Raw genomic sequence first — 17,662 nt, 5'->3', positions numbered from 1 at the left:
AGGTTTTGGAGCCGCTAAGCTGTAATTCAGAGGAGCAGATGGAGGTCGGGAAGGCCGCACAGTGCCTGCATCTCATGTGGATCCAGGAAAGACAAAGGCAGGGGCTGCTTTGCTTTCAGGCCCGTGGTCCTGGCCCAGTCACCGCTGCAGTCTTCCTTCTGTCTTTCATGGAATCTGTAGGCCTCCCTCTTCCTCTCTCGCTGCTCCTGTTACAGCCCAGAACCTGCTCCTGGGCAGCAGCAACCATCTGGATATCTTCTCTATGTCTGGCCACCCCACCCACTCATCAGCCTTCCAATAATCTCATCTGAAAACACAGCCTTTCCCGTTGGCCTCTTAATTTCTCCCTCCTCCGGTGACTTTTTTTTTCTCCCCCTGAACCCTTATTATTATGACTTTATAGAACACTGGGGGGCAGAGTGCCTAGAAAACACGTGCTGTAAAGTCAGTGCAGATGGCCGTATCTCCGAATTGTCCGCATCTAGTCCAGCTGTGCAACTTCACCGGTCCAGCTGTTTACTCGCACTCAGTTCACCGGCTTGGGGATATGGGTCCCTGCTTAAAAGCTGCTCAATTCCTGGTCAGAAGCTGCACTTGCGGTTGACCTTAGCACATCGTGATTACCTGGAGAGCAACCCTGCCAGATGACCAAGCCCACGTGGGGAACAATACCAATTCCGGCCCCGCAGGGAGCTGCCTGACATTGGTTTTCCTGTGGTGTTTCAAGCCCTGACAGCTCCTCACCATTGTTTTTGGGGCAGGGGGCACCTTATTGCCTTCCTTGAAAGTAAATACTCCTCCCCTCCTTAAATCTTGAGGAGGAGAAATAACTGGACATCCCAAAAAGGTCACAGATAACCGAAAGAAAAGGGCACATGTGTCTGCGTCATTTCCAAGAGCCCTGCACAGTTCCTGTTAGTTAGCTTGTTCTGTGCTCCCCTCAAGTGGGGAGAAGCCCAGGATCGCTCTGTCAACAGCTCTATCTATAGCAGAATCCCCATCCCTCACCCCGATGTCTCTACTTGCACCAGGCTCACTGACCCCGAGGCTCAGCTGTGAGAATCAATCATGTCCTTCCAGAGTTCATCACTCAGCAGCTGCGAAGCCTCAGCTATTTTTATCGCCCCAGGAAGCCGTGGCCAAGGACGCGCTGGGCTACCTTCACAGGAGGTGTTGCTGCAGTAATGAGCAGCGGTTCTCAGGGCAGCTGAGCCTCTGCCTCAAGGTTAAATCCAAAGTGGCTGACCTGGAACAGGAGAGCACTTGATCTTCCACTCTGTGGCAGAGGCTGATGCTGGCCGAGCAGACGTCCCAGGGAGGGGATCGGGCTGAGGCCACTGCGGAAGGGCTCTAGGTGGGAGGGAGAGGGATAATGGAGACCTGCGTGTGCTTGTACCTGGGTTTCTCCTACCCAAGCAGAGACACGGAGCAATCAAAATAGCTGGGCCCCAGGCCTCAATCACCTGTGCAGTCCCAGCCCAGGAGCCTCTACTTTGCTGTATTTCTGTCTGCAGCCACCCCTTGCAAGACACCCACAGTAGGTCAGGCCCTGGGTGGGGACTGGGGCTGCAGGATGTGCCTGGAGTCCAGAGCATAGAGGAGAGGATGAATCAGGCAGCGCATCATCAAACCCTGATTGTCCCATCACCCAATTCCTGTGCTATCTTCCCAGGAGAGGACCCAGTGAGGTGAGAGAGCAGATGATGCCGAAGCATTTTATATTTGTAAAAGTCCATCTGATACCCTGAACAAGCTCCTTCAGCACAACTCTCTGAGGTAAGGCAGCATTTTTAGTTTGTTTAAAAATAGTCTGGGCGGCCGGTGTGCACACGTGTGCTTTGCTCACAGGTGGGAGGAGCAGTGCTCACCAGCACCCTAACAGAGTGAAGAGGGGAGAAGTCTCGGGCTCCCTGGACAGCTTTCCTCTCAGAAAGGGACAGAGGGGGGTGGCCTTCTTTCGTGAGCTCCTGGGGCTTTTAAAAGGGGAAAAGCGACCCCAAAATACAGTACTCTGATGGAGAGATGGGATAGCGGGGAAACAATGCCTTCTAACTCCACCAGGCTCCAAAGAGGGAAAGAAAAACGAATTTGGGTGGGTCCAAAACAGTGCCCCTGTGCTGGGGAGAAGGTCAGCTCGCCCACAGCCACCCACCTGCTGAGGAAAAGCTGAGGGAGCTGCCCAGGGCAGCCCATCTGGGCAGCACTTCCCAGGGGCAGAAGGGGAATGTCCTGCTCCAGGTTACACCCCCTAGGGCAGGAGCTGGGGCAGGATTTTCCTCATCCCCTGACCCTGAGGACATCCGGCCTGGGCTGGGGCCAGTGGCATCAAAGCCCCTGGGAGTTTATCAACTGCCCCAGGGCACAGCCAAGACCTCCCTGAGCCCCAGGCTCTCTGTCTGTGGCTCTGCCTCTGCCTTGAAATAGTCTCTTCCACAGCCAATGTCAAACCAGCCAGTTGTTTGAAGAATAAAGTCCCTTAACGTTCTCATTTACAGCTGGGCAGTACACAAAGTGATGTAACCTTTCCGGAGGACAATGTAGCAATTAGTATTGGGCTTCAAAACTACTCAGACCCTTGTGCTAATAAGTTCTGCTTTATAAATTTCCCCAAAGCAAAGAATGTCTAACAATAGAGGAAGAGAAAAATACATACCGTGCGTCTACTTGGTGAAACCCGAGTGTTAAATATTTAATGATAAGGGAAAGTGCTAACCGCATAATGCACAATTTTAAAAGGCAGAGTAAAGACTGTACACAGAGTATGATCTCAAGATTTTTATTATTGCAACAGTTGCTATAAGAAGAAAGGTCCTTGTTTAAACAAATTCCTTTCTAAGCCACTTGTCTGCATTAGCTGGACAGGTTGAGGGAGGGGTGCTGACAGGTGTGCGAAGCAACCGATTGGGGGTGGTGGGAGGAAGGTGGGGAAGAAAGGCGTGGAACCAAGGAGGAGGCACAGAGCACAAGTGACTGGGTCTGAGAGCTCCCAGAGTGCGGAACTCATAGCTCCTCCCCATGCGGGCCGTCCCAGGGCATGGACACCTGCTCTTCTCTTTCAAGGTGCTACTGTGGCTACGAGCTAAACCCCAAAACTGTCTCCACCCAAAATTTTCAGTAAAATCGACTACATTAATAAATGCTTTCCCTTTAGAATAGAAATCCAAAGAAGGACTCACTCTCCATCTTAGTTCATGAAATGCAGAACAACACAGGAAAACTAGCTGTAGAAATAAGAAGCTTGCTGGTACGAGTGACCTTAGAGGACCTAAGGCTCTCTGGAGTCTCCTAGCACATTGCGGAGGACTTGTCCTGGGTCAGGGGACATAGCTGAGCCTCTCCAGAGTGAGGGAGGCTGGGAATAAATCCTCACTGATATCTCACTCAGGTACAAATATACACACGTAACAGGTACTCATAGAATGTCTCGTGGGATTTTAAAAGGATGGACACCCAGGTGGAGGGATTAGGATGTTATTTGTTCTCCTTTTTGTATAGTTTAAACACAACTTTTATAATTTGGGAAAAAACCAATAACCTGTAAACACGAAGCGCCATCATCCCGAGTGGCGTTGTGAAATCTGTGCTTCCCCTTCGGTGCTCTGCCTCTAGGTTGATGAGGAGTTTGGGTGGCCCCAATCCCACCACGGATGCTGATTACTGGGGTAACTGAGGTCAGCTTGGTGTCCCAGGGGTGCTCCCACCTGCCACACACAGAGATCACACGAAGCCCCCAGGACAGAGCTCAGAGACAAGCTGGACACCAGCCAGTCTGCTCTGCACCCAGAGCTTTCTGCAGGTCACAGAAACAAGTCCACCAAGGCCCACCCAGTGCCCTGCAAGTCCCAGCTCCCTGACAGTCACTGAGGGACAGCAGGGACCAGTTGCCTGGCTCCTCCGCCCCTTCTGAGCTCCTCTGTTTACACACATCTCCTGAAATCCTGCGACGGCATTTCATTTTTGTCTTTGAATATCTTTCTTATCTTTACAATGTAGCAGAAACCTACGTTGCTGGATTAATTGTTCTCTCCCCTCTTTTCTTTCATCAAAGGCAAAGTTTACCTGTAATAAACAGAAGAAGAGACCGTTAACCCATGTGCCCCCTGCACTTTTTGGGTGAACAAGTCAAAGGTTTCAGTCTCAGATGATAACCTGTATTAATATTTCACGTCTGAAACTCTTCTACGCTTACCAAGGAGGGGGATGGGAAATTGCTTTTCTCCTCAGACCGTTTTCAGAAAAAGAGGCAGTTGAGAAAAATTTCTTGGAGGGTCCTTTCTCTGGAAAACACCATTGTTTTGGGTTTGTTTGTTTGTTTTTTACTGTGCCAACTTAGGCTTGGCAGAAGTCTCTGTAGACATCTCTATCTATTCTCTCTTTCCAGAAGGAAAAATAAATAAAATAAAACAAAACTCGACAATAATAAAAAAATTTAGAGGAAGAGACAAAAATCTTATTTACTTTATAAAATTATAAACATATACAAGGGTGGAGGGGGTGAAGGGAGGGCTAGGAATGGGGAAAAAATAAGAACCAAGATGCATTATGTAAAGGTACAATTCCCAATGAGAAATGTAATTGTGTTGTATACCTACAATGTACCAATAAAAGAATTTAATACATTAAAAAATAATAATAAAAAATAAATAAATAAATAAACATATACAAATAATTCTATGTTATTTCTATCAAATATAATACCTCTCATTTGTGTATATATTTTATGATTAAATATATAAATATACGTGCATTGCATTGTTCTTTGACATTTAATATGAATTTTATTAGATTCCAGCAAAATGAATAGAAGGAATTAATAAAGACAATATTCAAAGATATAAAAATGAGAATTTTCCTGAATTGATGAAATTTGCAATTTCTTAATACTATATTTTCTGGGAAAGAATGGAAAAAGAAATATTAGTTATGTAACCAATTCTGCTTGTTACTGCTGCACGGTCATGGATGTAAAAACTTTTGTTATTATTTGTTGTTGCTGTTGTTCCATGGAGGAATTTTAATCTCAGGGAACATAAAACATCAGATACTTCATTATTGCTACAAAAAATAAAAGTTTTTGCTTTTGAATACATATAGACAATGCTTTTTTCAAAAGTTAAGTAATATTTAATTCTTATCAGGCTTCAAGTAAATAACCTTTGGTAGTAAACAGTAATAAAAGTTTATAGAATTGGGTATTGTTTGCCTGTAAGAACTTGGCATTTTAGACTACATAATCCCTTCCCAGCCCTTCCATTAGCCTTGAAGCATAACAGCTGTGCTTTTTTTTCATTAATAGGTACAAAATTACAGATGTAAAGTAGGAAGAGGTTCTAGTGTTCAATAGTACAGTAAGTTAACTATAACACTAACATAGTATATGAACATGATCAAAAATACAGTGAATTCTTAAATTCTTAAAAATCATTATGGTAAAAGGTGTATTGCCGTTACTCCCCCTCAAAATACTCCTCTTCCCTTCAAACTTATCCCATTGCTCTTTCTGAAGCAGTTCTGGAAGTCCTCTTTCGGGAGTGTCTTCAGCTACACTATCATAGCTGCTCCAGGTCCTAAATTGATTCAAAGTATTTACCTTTCATGGTCATGTTGACTTTGGGGAAGAGCCAGAAGTTGTGTGGCACCAGATCTAGTGGGTAAGATGGATGAGGACACAGCGTAATGTTTTAGGAGCCTGCCTTTCCTTTGGTTGGCAGGCAGCAGAAGCATTCACCATATTTTTGATCACCCCTCATGAAGATATGAAAGAAGACTTCCAGAACTGCTTCAGAAAGTGGTAAGAATGATGGGAAAAGTATGTCGGAGGAAAGTGGGGAGTACTTGGAAGGGGATTAATGGCAGGGTATCTTTTATTGTAATATATTTTTAAAATTTAAACTTCACCATATATTGTGATTGCAGCACATATACTTCAAAATAGCAGTGAGGAGTTTGAATATTGTCACCACAAAGAAACACTAAATATTTGAGGTGACCAACTCATTAGGTTCATTCCATCATCCCTGTTGCTCTCACATATTGAGTCATTACACTGTACCCCATAAAATGTGTCAATTAAAAAAAAGTTATTTTTTCCTGGAAAACAATAACTTAGGCTTCCTAAGTGTGAATTTGGGTTGTTCTTGTTTGGAAATGTTGTCTAAGCACAATGGAGTCACACTTGTAGAAAACAGATACTTAATCCAATCACAAGTTTTCTCTTCAAATCCTCAGAGACAATGAATGGCCTCTTTCCAGGCCTATCTCGGCTTTGCCCCACCCGCGGGCCTGGATGGAGAGTGGACAACAGTGGAGAGACTTGGGGAGCGTCGATGAAGATGTTAGTTTAAGCCAGCCTGCTCCTCATTGCCTAAGATCTTCTCCCTGGGTTTTTCCAGTTGGGGTTTGAGCATCAAGTCAGAAGAAGGGCACTGAGAGGGGAAGGGAGCGGAAGAAAGACCAAGTCACGTCCACCCAAAGGCCTGAGAGAAAAAAGGCAACATGAGCGGAGGCCACAGGAGCAGGCTCAGCAGGCTGCTCCTCACTGCTCCTGCAGGCAGGGAGGGATCAGCCCCTTAACCTCCGAGCAATTACATTGGTCCCCAGGGCCGAGGGGCACAGTTACAGCAAATGGAACCCCAGAGCTGCCAAAGTACAGCTTCTTTCTTCCCATTTCTTCCTAGAATCGAGTTTGGATATAGGTTTCTCTTGGATTCTATGAAATCCCAGGCATTTTGGTGAGGAATTCCCAACCTTTGTTACCTGTAAAATAAACAAAATCCAGCACTTCCCTTCCCCACTTCCTTAAAACGTTAGGGTTGTTTAAAACAGAATATTAACTCACAGAAGCACCCAGCGCATCCCCATTTTTAAGGCCGGGCCACCTAGGCTCCAAGAAGCAAAGAAACACATTCAGGGACACACAGGCAGGAATGGAGATCAGGTCTCATTATCCTGCAAGGGCAGGTGCTTTGACCTCAGTTCCAGATATTCACCTCGACGGAGAGGTGGGTGTGGCCTGCGGAGCCCTGAGCTTCCGCACACAGGATTTCATCCTAAGTGAATGACAAGCGCCTTCCGCAGCCCTGTCTCCGGGCAAGTGCTAGGAGGGGCTGAGGGACTACAGCAGGTGACCCCTTAGACCCTTCCAAGGGCCCGGGAGCGGGGAGAGAGGGCAGGCAGGGGCAGCGGGGCATCACAGGGCTGGCAGGAGTGAGGGGGAATGCTTAGGATGGGGTTGACACTGGGCTGTACACGTCACAGAAGCGCTGTGCTCACCGCAGCAGACGCTGTCAACCCTGAGTTTAAAGGTTTCTGTGTTCAGAGCCCAGGCACAAGTGTCTTTCCTTGAGGAAAAAAAAAAAAAAAAAAAAACCTTGCAAAGTTGGTTTTATTTGTCTTATAAAAGTATAAATACAAGGAAATCTGTAAGATTAAAAACTAAGGATGAATACCATGAGACCCTGGCACAACTCAGTGGATACTGCCACAAAAGGTCTCGATGCAAGGCCTGCTGATTGACCGTCCTGGCACGCTGTCAGACAGCCCATGTGGCCACGTCCCTCACCATCCACAGCTGCATGCCTCTCTGGGCTACACACAAGAGGACCTGTTGATCTGTCCCTCCCACAGGGGCTTGTCACAGCTTCCGGGGGCTAGTGTGGTCTCTGGGGAAGTGCCTGCCAGTTTCCTGGCTTTAGTCACCCTCCATTGTAGATGAGTATCTATCTCTGTACAATTAAAAGAGTTTGGTGGCTTCTGGCCCCCTTTTTCTGTTCTACAGGAGTGGGTATGGTCGTGGGGTTCTGGGAACCGCTATGGACCTGCTCTAGTCTTGCCTGTGTGCAAACACAAAAGCCTCAACGGGACCAGGGCCGACGGAAAGGGTTTGGCCAAGCCCCAAAGAAAATAAAAGGATTCAACCCCAAGGAAGCAGACAGTCCTGATTCCGGGCACACGAGGTAAATGCGGAATGGAAATCCAACTATTGCAGAGAGCGATTGCTCAGATGGAGCAAATGTGCTGTGAAATCAGCCCTCGGAAAATCATCTGGAGTTCATCTTAGTGAAATCCAAAAACAATAACTGCCTCCCCCAGCCTGCGCCGGAGGGGGCCTCAGGAGCTCCCCTTGTCAAAAGCCCGGAAAGCCGCTGCAGGAGCCCGGCCCTAGGTCTCCCAACTCTGCCCTTGTTTATTTACAAACCTGCCTTTCTTTCCCACCTCAGTTCATCCTTCAGCTCTGCCCCCCTTGGCCCCCTGGAGAGCTCGGAGCATCCATCATGCCTCTCACACTGCAGGCAGCAGAGACACACATAAAAAGAGAGGCCCTTAACTCCATGCTACCTGGCACCAGGAGGCAAGCTGGAGCCTGCACGGTTGGAGGGAGGGCAGAGGGGCGCTGATGTGCCCCCAGAGTTCCTGCTCCTCAGGTGGGGGATAGGAAAGGGCAGCGGGGAGAGAGTGAGACGGGAGGTGCTGACATTTCCTAGAAAACAGAAGCCCTGAGCTGGATTTTGTGTATCACAGTGCACATTCTAAAAAGGAGAAGCTGCCCTGGGGCTGAGCGTGCTGCATTCCCAGTGGCACCAGGAGCTCAGCCCAGGGAAAGGCCATGTCTCCTCCAGCCAGGAGGCTTTGGTCTTCGGCCCCCTCGTTACTGCATTCGCTCCTACAGCTCAGGTTGGTTGGAGCTCTGAGTAATTCACAGTTGCCTTCTACAGGACGGGCAGTTTTTGGTAGGGCAGCAGACAAAGCGAAGCGGGGGGCTTTTCTGAAGACTGTCGGTTCCTGTCCCCAAACCTCCCGTCTTGCGTCAGAGGTGGAAGCCAGCCCGCTGGGTGTGTAATCTCACTGGAAAAACTCAGATAGTCAGGCTGAAGCAGAGGAGTTGGAGGGAAGCATGGGAGGATGTTTGCAAGCTGCTTAGCAGATGAAAGTGACAACATGTCAAAATTTCCAAGCTGGTTTCCAAAGCTTTATGTTAATGGGTCTTCCAGAAGCTCCTTGCTTAACAACCTAAAGGGGTTTGGTTCCCAACTTTTCCTGCCGCAGTGCACAGGATGATGTTCATGCAACACATTTCCATCAACCAACACTTGTACAGAATTCCAGCACACCAGCAGCTGTCTTCCACCTCTTTTCCAACCGTGAAAGCAAATCAGAATAAAGGTGATTGTGATGAACTTTATTATGGGGTAATCTCGAATCCATTTCTAAAATACTGGTGTACAAGGCCTGAAGGTGTAGCTCAGAGGTAAAATGCTTGCCTAGCATCCATGAGGCCCTGGGTTCAATCTCCAGTATTTAAAAAAATTTAATATACAAGTCAGTCACACACTTTGATATGTTGCTGTGGGGATAGACGACTGCTGTCTGTGCACAGTCCTGTGGGAACTATGGTGAGGAAGAGAACTGGAGCCAGCACAGAGCTTCCTGCATGCATGGGTGTCCTGTCTGCACACCTGGATGACTGCCCTAGTTTCGGAGTTGGAGAGGGTGCCATCATTCCAGACCATGGCTCTCAGCCTTTTAGAAGTGGTACTTGAGGCTGGTGTCACCCAGCAATTTATGCGAGCAGGGTTCTTCACTCCTGCTTGTTGTAGATCCACATCTACCAAGGGTTGGAGTACCTGAGTGCAATCTCATTGTCAAGATGCCCATGCTTATGGTCACATGGGCCAAAAGAATACACAAGACCCAGCGGTCACACACATGCTGCCAGCCATGTCACAGAGTAGCGGGACTGAGGTGGCATGGGTGCTGCCAGTGAGGGTCTCAGGACTTTAGCAGCAATAAAAGAGGACGACACAGGGAAATAATGTCTTCCAGAATTCCCAGGAAATGGGATGGAGTCTTTCACAGCACCTAGAACTTGCTTCCTATGTCCTACACCTAGCCCTCCACAAGACTGGTGACTTCTTGCCCAATGAGGTCAAAAGGATGAGGCGCCACATGGCAGGTGGAAGCACCCACCACCCCACCCCACCCCCGCCTTCACCACCACTCCTACCTGGCCAAAGGCCAGACAGCCTTGGACGAACAATCCCCTGTGAAGGCCAATGCCCGCCAGGGAGTTGGCCCAGGCTTGCTTCAAGTTGATTGGGTGTTTAGATGTGATTAAAACCCAACTGAGCAAGGGACCTCAACCTTCTAACCTTGGTTTCTTCATCATTCACTCCGCAGAAGGTCAAATGTGACACAATCTCTGCCCTAGGGAGCAGTTCTTCTGGTGGAGACAGAAAACATTCAAAAGCATCAAATATCAGCTTTAGGACAGGGAGCATTCTTGTCCATTTTGTCTTCCCAGCCCCTAAGATGCTGCTCAATAATAGATACGTGAAAGCCAGGCAAAGTGTCCAAGTGCTGAGTGTGGTGGCCAGAACTGAAAGTGCACTGAGATGGGGTCTGCAGGGATTGACTGGAGGTTTAAGCTACACAGAGAGGGAATCCTAGAGCATGTGTCATGCACAAGATGTCACGTGGTGTGTCCTGGTTCTATAGGGCTGTGGTGGCAAAGTGCCACAGTCAGGGTGGCTTTATCAGCAGAAACTAAGTATCCCACAGGCTAGAGGCTAGAGGTCTGAAATCAAGGCGTCACCGCCTCCTTCCTTCCAACGACTGGGAGGGAAGCACATCTCTTCTGGGAGATGGCCATCTTCTGCCTGTGCTTTCACACTGTCCTCCTCCCATGCACATGTCCAAGTCCCACCCTTTTATGAGGACACCAGTCGTATTAGATCAGGGTCCTTCCAAAAGACGTCGTTTATCTCCAAATAGGGTCACCTCTGGAGGTGCTAAGCATTGGAACTTCAACATATGGATTTGGGAAGGGACAAAATGCAACCTACAATAGTGTTTAATAAATATGAGCTCTATTACTGGTGTTAATAAGGGAAAAGTAGAAACAAAAACCAAAACAAACTCATTAGTAACAAAGTAAAATTGCTTCTTTAGCTCAAGAGAGGAAGGCTGGATCCCTCAGGCTAGCAGTCAACAATTCCATCATCACTGTCCATCCTGTTTTCCAGGCTTTGGTCTCCATCTAGCCAATGTCTGCAGACATCCATTCCATCTCCCTCAGCACTTTGCCTGGGCTGTGCTCCCCCTAGAGAGTCTTTGGCTCTCTTCTCTGTTTAACCATCACCCCGACTCACCCTAGAGACCAGCTCCAGGCCATGCTGCTTCAGGAAGGGCTTCCTGTTATGTCTTCAGAAGGACCAGGAAAAATGCAGGGACTATTTCCTGAGGCATGGAAAAGTGAAAGGAGGCAAAAAGGAAGCTGTCGTCGCTTTGTGCCCTACAGGAGCTGCTAAGTTAGAGGAACAGGCCCATGCTAGGTCACAACAAGACAGAGAGGAAGGAAGGGAAATATACCCTGCCTCATCCTCCTTCTGCCTGGCAAGCCCAGCTGAACACCAGGGGTAGAGTCCATGGCTGTCAGCCCTCAGGGCATCTGGCATAAAGAGTGTGGATATAAAGTGAGCAAAGGCACAGAGAATAATACACGCATGTGCACGCACACACACACACACACACATATACACACGTGCTGCCTGTGTCTAGCTTGCCCTTCTCTGAAGCCACATGGTATTTTTCATCTTGACCACTTATATCCCCTGCAGCCCATGTTTGCTGACCTCCTTTTTCACATGTGTGTCTGTCACTGTGAGTACAATACACAGGTGAAAGCAGCCAGCACCTCAGATGCTTTGTCAGTGCCCTCCCTGCCCCTCCTCTGCCCCTCAGCACTGAGTAGGGCTGGACTTGTAGTACGTGCTTAGTAAACCAGAGCTGGATGCAGCCTGGGGTTTCAGAGATGAAGTGTGGGTGGGGTCTGTGCAAATACATATTGAAAAATCACCAGCTCTGGAGGAACAATTGTCAGGCCCATTTCCTGCTGCAGATGGAGCCAGGAGACATTCAGGGCTTGGCACCCTGACAGCTGAGGAGCAGCCAGAGAATTTAGCAGGAGACAGAAAAAATGAGCCCAGTGAGTCTGGCCCAGCACCATCCAAAGCAGACCCGGAGCGCAGCCTCATCGAGATTCAGGGGCCGAGGTGGGGCGAGGGGGCTGGCCCAGCTTCTGCAGGCCCTCCATGAGCTAGCATGCGGGAGGTAAGGCAGAGGCAGCACTGTTTAGGAAACTGAGGGCTCAGACTGAAGCCAGACATAGCTCAGGCATCACAGAAATGGTCACCTGAGGGAGACAGCAGAGGTGTCATGATGGCACTGCCACCCGCAGCCCTGCTCTGGTCAAAGCTGCCTGTCCTTGCGCTGCCTGGTTTGGAGCCAGGGGTCTGTACCTGCCTCGGTGACAACATGCTCACAGCCAGATGAGCTGTGGATGGTGTGGTGGGAACTGGTTGTCACCCCAACACCCTTTCCACCCTAGACGACCTTCACTTCCCTTTACTTCCTCTTTGAACTCATTTTGACCAATGAAATTTACAGAGAAGTCTGCTGAGGACCCATAGGAGAACAGAGAATGGCAAAAATGGTATCTCTTCTTCCTTTGAGTGTGGTATCTTGCTGTGATGCTAATAATCCAGCTCTGGGGGAGAATAAATATTTCTTAAATCAGCATCAGCAGGTTCCATGTCCATATAGCCAGGAGCACTTAATCTGATGTACCCTGAAAGCCACTCAGCTGAGCCAGGTAGGCCTTCTCCCTCCAGCACCTGGTCAGGACAGGGGGCTCTGGAGAAGATTTTATATGTTACACCACCAACATTTATTTTAATACTTGTGCCTTTGTTTCAACATCTGTTCATTTTAAAATATAAAGTGAATATTAAGCCTCTGACACATTGCCTTCTAACATTTTTATTTAAATTAAAATGTAGATGATTTTTAAAGGAGATATAAAGTAACTAACAGCACTGGTAGATTCAGGACACGCTCCACCCCATGGCACCTTGGCATTTGAGGAAACAACAGAAGCAGGAAGAGCACCCTCTGCCCTTCCCCCACCTTTCTGCCCTGACGCAGGGCAAACGAGTGCTGTGAGAGACTCCCCACATCCTGAAGAGAGGAACTGGGTCTCTGCATCCCAGCATTCCTTTATCTCAGCCTTTGTCATTAGATCACGTCCTCCTGTCCAGTCATACCTCTCCATGACTGCTCACTCTTTAACCTAGCGTGAAAATGCAGAGGTTTCACTGTTTCTTTGGGTCATCATTTCTGAAAGCTCCTGCATCACATAAAAAAATACATTAAGTACATTTCCTGTTAATCAGTCTTATGTTATAAAGGCCTCTGCCAGCAATGAGTGAGAGAAGAAATCTGTTCTGAGGTGGAACACAGGATCTGGCAAGTGACCATCTGAAATGGAGGTGACTCAGATCGGGGCTACCAGGCACAAGGGCAGAAGGAGCAGAAATGCCAAGCCTGAGAGGCTTTTGAGTCAACACTGAGTTAAGACCCTGCCACGTGCCCAGCTTGGGCCAAGCTCGGAGGATGCAGCACAGGACAGCAGCCACGAGCCCTGCCATCCCAAGGAGTCCAGTCTGACAGGCAGATGACATCGGCTGGGCAGCTGGACAGCACACGACTCCATCACAGTGCTGGTAATCTCTATAAGGGACAGCTGCTATATAACAGGGTCTTCCCCTCAGAAATTGGTATGTTGAGGTGCTAATCATCAGTGCCTCAGAATGCAACTGTGCTTGGAGAGGGGTCATCGAAGAGGTAATTAAATTAAAATGCAGCGATTAGGGCCCCAACCCAATATAACTGGTGTCCTTATACAAAGAGGAAATGCGGACACAAATTACACAGAGGGAAGACCATGTGACAACGTGAGAGAGAGAAGATGAACTTCTATCTACGTGCTAAGGAGTGGAGCCTGACACACGTGATCTCCACCTTCCAGACTCCAGAACTGTGAGCAGGACCATCCTGCTATTTAAGCCACTCAGCTGGTGCTACTTTGTTATGGCAACTCAGCAAATTAACATAGGGCCCTGGGAGAATTTTGTCCTTTGTAGTCAAAAGAGCCCAACCAGGCCCAGGAGCACATAGCTTGAGCTTGGGAAGGGAGCATCTTGGCCAGGCCTAAGGACTCACTGTGCCTCCCTTCTGCAGGACAGGCCCCTCTGTCTGTTGGGCTGCTTCGTCCTCCACAGGCCCAGCCCACTGCCACATCTACACCAGACACTACCTTCCCTCCTGGGGGGGAATGAGGTGGTACAAAGAAGCCCCAGCCCTGTCAGGTTAGTGGCTCCCTGGTGTTCCAGCCCTGGATCAGTTGTAACAGTCCTGCAGGGAGGACAGGGTTTACTGCCAGGAAGAGAAACCCCAGGAAGCCAGCCTTTCTGCTTCTTGGGACAGAGGGGGCCTGGGGTGGAGTGAGATTCTCCAGCTGTGACTCATGCAAGGTTTCGTGGAGAAGGGAAGTTAAGAAAGTCATAATGACCATACTGAAAAGCAGTTAAGCCCATTGTCACGGCAGCATTACACAGAATTAAAAACTGCACAAATTGATATCTGCAACCACAGCTGCTACGAACAAATGCACAACAAACAGGGCATCGTGAACCAGTGGCCTGGTTCGGGCTGGGCGCATGTGGTCACAGAAACAAGCACCTGAGGAACTGTGAGCTTCAGCAGAACAGGCGCCAGCCCCCACGGGCTTGCTGCTCCTGTGGCCCCTGAAACCTTGGAGGTGTCCGCCCCAGACTGTCAAGCTGGCCTGTGCTAGTGGGAGAACAGACCTGCCTGGCCGGGTTTCAGAGTCTGAGCTTGAGACTTACTGCTGTCTGGGTGAGAGGAAAACCCTGAAGCTTTTGGGAAGGCAGAGAATTTGTGGCTGTGGCTAGAGCTGAGTGGTTTTTCTCTCCCAGTGTTTCTGGGCCTGAGCAAACACTTTCAGCAGCAGAAAGACTTGGACAGACAGCGCTGAGGAAATCCCAAGAAGTGGGGGGCCCAGCAGGGAGAAAAACAGGCTCTTTCAGGGAGGGCAGGAGATTGGCAGGTACTAAGTGGGGGGTTTGAGGCTTAGCCAAGGGCTTGTGCCACACAAGAAGCCAGGAGAACCTTGTGTCCTCATCAGCCAGGGCACTGGGGGCTAGACGGTCAGTACTTCCAGGCCAGCTGGTTGACATCAGTACGTCCATATGTTTGCTAACATTTATTGAGTACCAAATGTTTACCAAGTGCACTACTAGCAGCAGAGGAAAACATCAAAACTCGGAGCAAATCATCCTGTGGCATCCCAGGCTTTGAATTTAATGAGCAGCAGCACTTGACCTCCTTGCCCCTTCTTTCAGTGCAGTAAATAGGAGGTGAGGTACAGTCACAGGAAAGCGAGTCCTTCATGGCACCCTGTAGCAGCCCCTGAGCACATCTGAGCCCTGTTTGTTTTGTGCACCTGGCTTCCAAAGGTATCCAATCAACACTTCCCGCGTGTCCTGCCCAAAGCCACCCAGGTTGGAGCACATGCTACAAGCATTTCTCCCACTTGTCTGTGAACTATTACTACCAGTGCAGGCCTTGTAGAAAGGGCCAGGTGAGGACCTTGGACTTTTGAAAGCCCAGAGAAGCCGTTTACTCTGCTCCTTTCTTGTGTTGCCCTTGAATAACACCAGTGCCTCTGCCTGCGGCCAGAGGAGAAAACATTTTTAGAAATGATCACAACGAAGAAAACTAGATTTTCCCAGCAGCCTTCACTCGCCCAGCCCAAGACTCTACCCCAAAAGTTCAAGAACCCTGAAAATGCCAAAGGAAACTGCTTCCCAACCTAAAAAATTCTTGATAGTAGAAACCAGAATTATTTATTGAGGGCCTATGTGTCACACACCATACAATTATTCCTTCCAATTTACATTTCTCCTGAGATACAGATGGTAGTTTCGCAAATGTGAAAATGCAGACAATGAAAAGATGAAGTCACTGTCTGCAGGATGCAATGCCAGAGTCCGATGACAAAGGTTTCCTCCCCTGCCTGCCTTGAAATTGCTCCGTGTTTCCATAATCAGTGATTACAGCTCATTCAATTTTGAGAATAATAAATTTGGAGCCCATCTGAGAGGGAGTTGAGTGGCTATAAATAAAGGTTTGTGTGTGTTATTCTTGAGAAAGATCCAGTAAACTATGAGGAGCTGCAGTTCTCCTACCTGAGTGCATTTTTCACTCAGGACACAAGTCAGCAGATGCTGATCTTTCTCTGTGCATCGCAATGCAAGAAGAGGAAGGCCGTGGGCACTGTTGCCTTGAATCCTGCTGTGCAGCAGCAGTTTATTCCAGGAATCTGCTTCAGAAGAGGGACCAAAAATAGAAATCCCAGTTTTGCATATTTTATCCCTAATGCTACAGCACTTTGACCCTTTCCAGAATAGCTGGGATGGCTATGTATTGACACTTGATGTGCCTCACGTTGGCTTGAAATGCCAGGTTCCTCAAAGGCAGCAGATACCTTCAGACAAGCACTGCATGACAATCTAGTATTTTAAACTCTTTAAAATGAGTTGCAGTCAAAATATCTAACGCTAACTGGATATTTAGGACTAAAGCATTCATCAAGGTGCGGACCTTCATCAAGCCTGGGTTTTGCCTTGATGTTTTGAAACAGTAAGGATGACTAACTGAGGAGACGCACTACAACCTTCACTAACAACTGGCTCGTTTAGGTCACCTTCTGCCTGGTGTGGTAGCAGTCAAGCACTGGGAGGTGAGAAAGCCAACCTAGGGAAGCCAGTAGTCACCAATGGTGGAAATGAACAGCGGAAGCAGAAAAAGCAAGCATCTTTATCCCCTCTCTCAAAATCCACTACCCCTGGGCCCTGCAGGTTCCTGCCTCGCTGCCACCACAAGACACCAGAAGACACCCTCTGAGTCAGCTCAGTACCTCCCAGATGACCGTCACGCATCAGCAGCAAGTGGAGTGGAGTTTTGAAAGCCCAATTCTCTTCCATTTTCAAGGGCTGCCCTTTATTCTGAAATTCTACCCTTTCACTATTTTAGGAAAATATGCTTCCTTTCAGGGTGTGCTGGTGGTATTAGATGGGAATTTGTTTTCTTTTTAATGTTCTCACTTAAAATTAAAAGTTGGCTTGGGCTATAGTCAAAGTATAGGTTTTGACTTAATTATTAGTATTTTTTTTTGGAAGTGAGGATTGAACTTGGGACCTTGCGCTAGGCAGCTGAACCGCTGAGCTAAATCCCCAGCCCTAGACTTAATGTTTTCATCAAAATTTGTGGAAATTTTACTGATCTAGACACATCTGCATTAAAATGTTCTGAGAAAACCTGGCTTTCAGGACTCAGGTGCTGCAGGGCCAATCGATCACCCACGGTTGGGCAAGGACAAGGTCACCAGTTTGGAAAGCCTGGGGGACAGACGCCAAACCGGGAGCGGGGCCAAGCAAGGACATACTGTGTTCACTTTACCACTGCGCCATGTGCCTCCCCTCTGCCTCTCACCAAGGGGAAAGCAGATGAAAACAAAGCCAGCAAAGAAAGAGAAGAGGAACTGGGCAGATTCTGGTCTGGAAGGGAAGTTTTATTATGGATGCTTTACCAGCCTTCAAGAAAGATGGGTGATTATCAAGCATATCTTATCTGTATTTTCTGTCTCCCCAAAGTCCTGAGGAAGAGAAAATTGCCTCCAAATAAAGCAAAACCAACTCTGGTCAGTTCTTGCTGCACCATCTTCTGAGGCCCAAGTGAACCT

The 17,662-nt window shown here is 48.2% G+C and overlaps 1 long non-coding RNA gene across 1 annotated transcript; it reads left to right on the top strand.

Annotated features, from left to right (window-relative positions):
• Window positions 1-875: 875 nt before the first annotated feature.
• LOC110346849 (uncharacterized) lies at window positions 876-4,948 on the top strand. Its single transcript, XR_002391118.2, has 3 exons — window positions 876-1,537; window positions 1,673-1,776; window positions 4,049-4,948. It is a non-coding gene; the product is annotated as an uncharacterized LOC110346849 (long non-coding RNA).
• Window positions 4,949-17,662: the final 12,714 nt, after the last annotated feature.

The sequence above is a fragment of the Heterocephalus glaber genome, unplaced genomic scaffold (assembly GCF_053883595.1).
Source record: "Heterocephalus glaber isolate CG9 unplaced genomic scaffold, H.glaber_assembly_v1.0 deba00001608, whole genome shotgun sequence".
NCBI classification, from domain to species: Eukaryota; Metazoa; Chordata; class Mammalia; order Rodentia; family Bathyergidae; genus Heterocephalus; species Heterocephalus glaber.
This window is presented reverse-complemented; position numbering and strand designations above follow the sequence as displayed.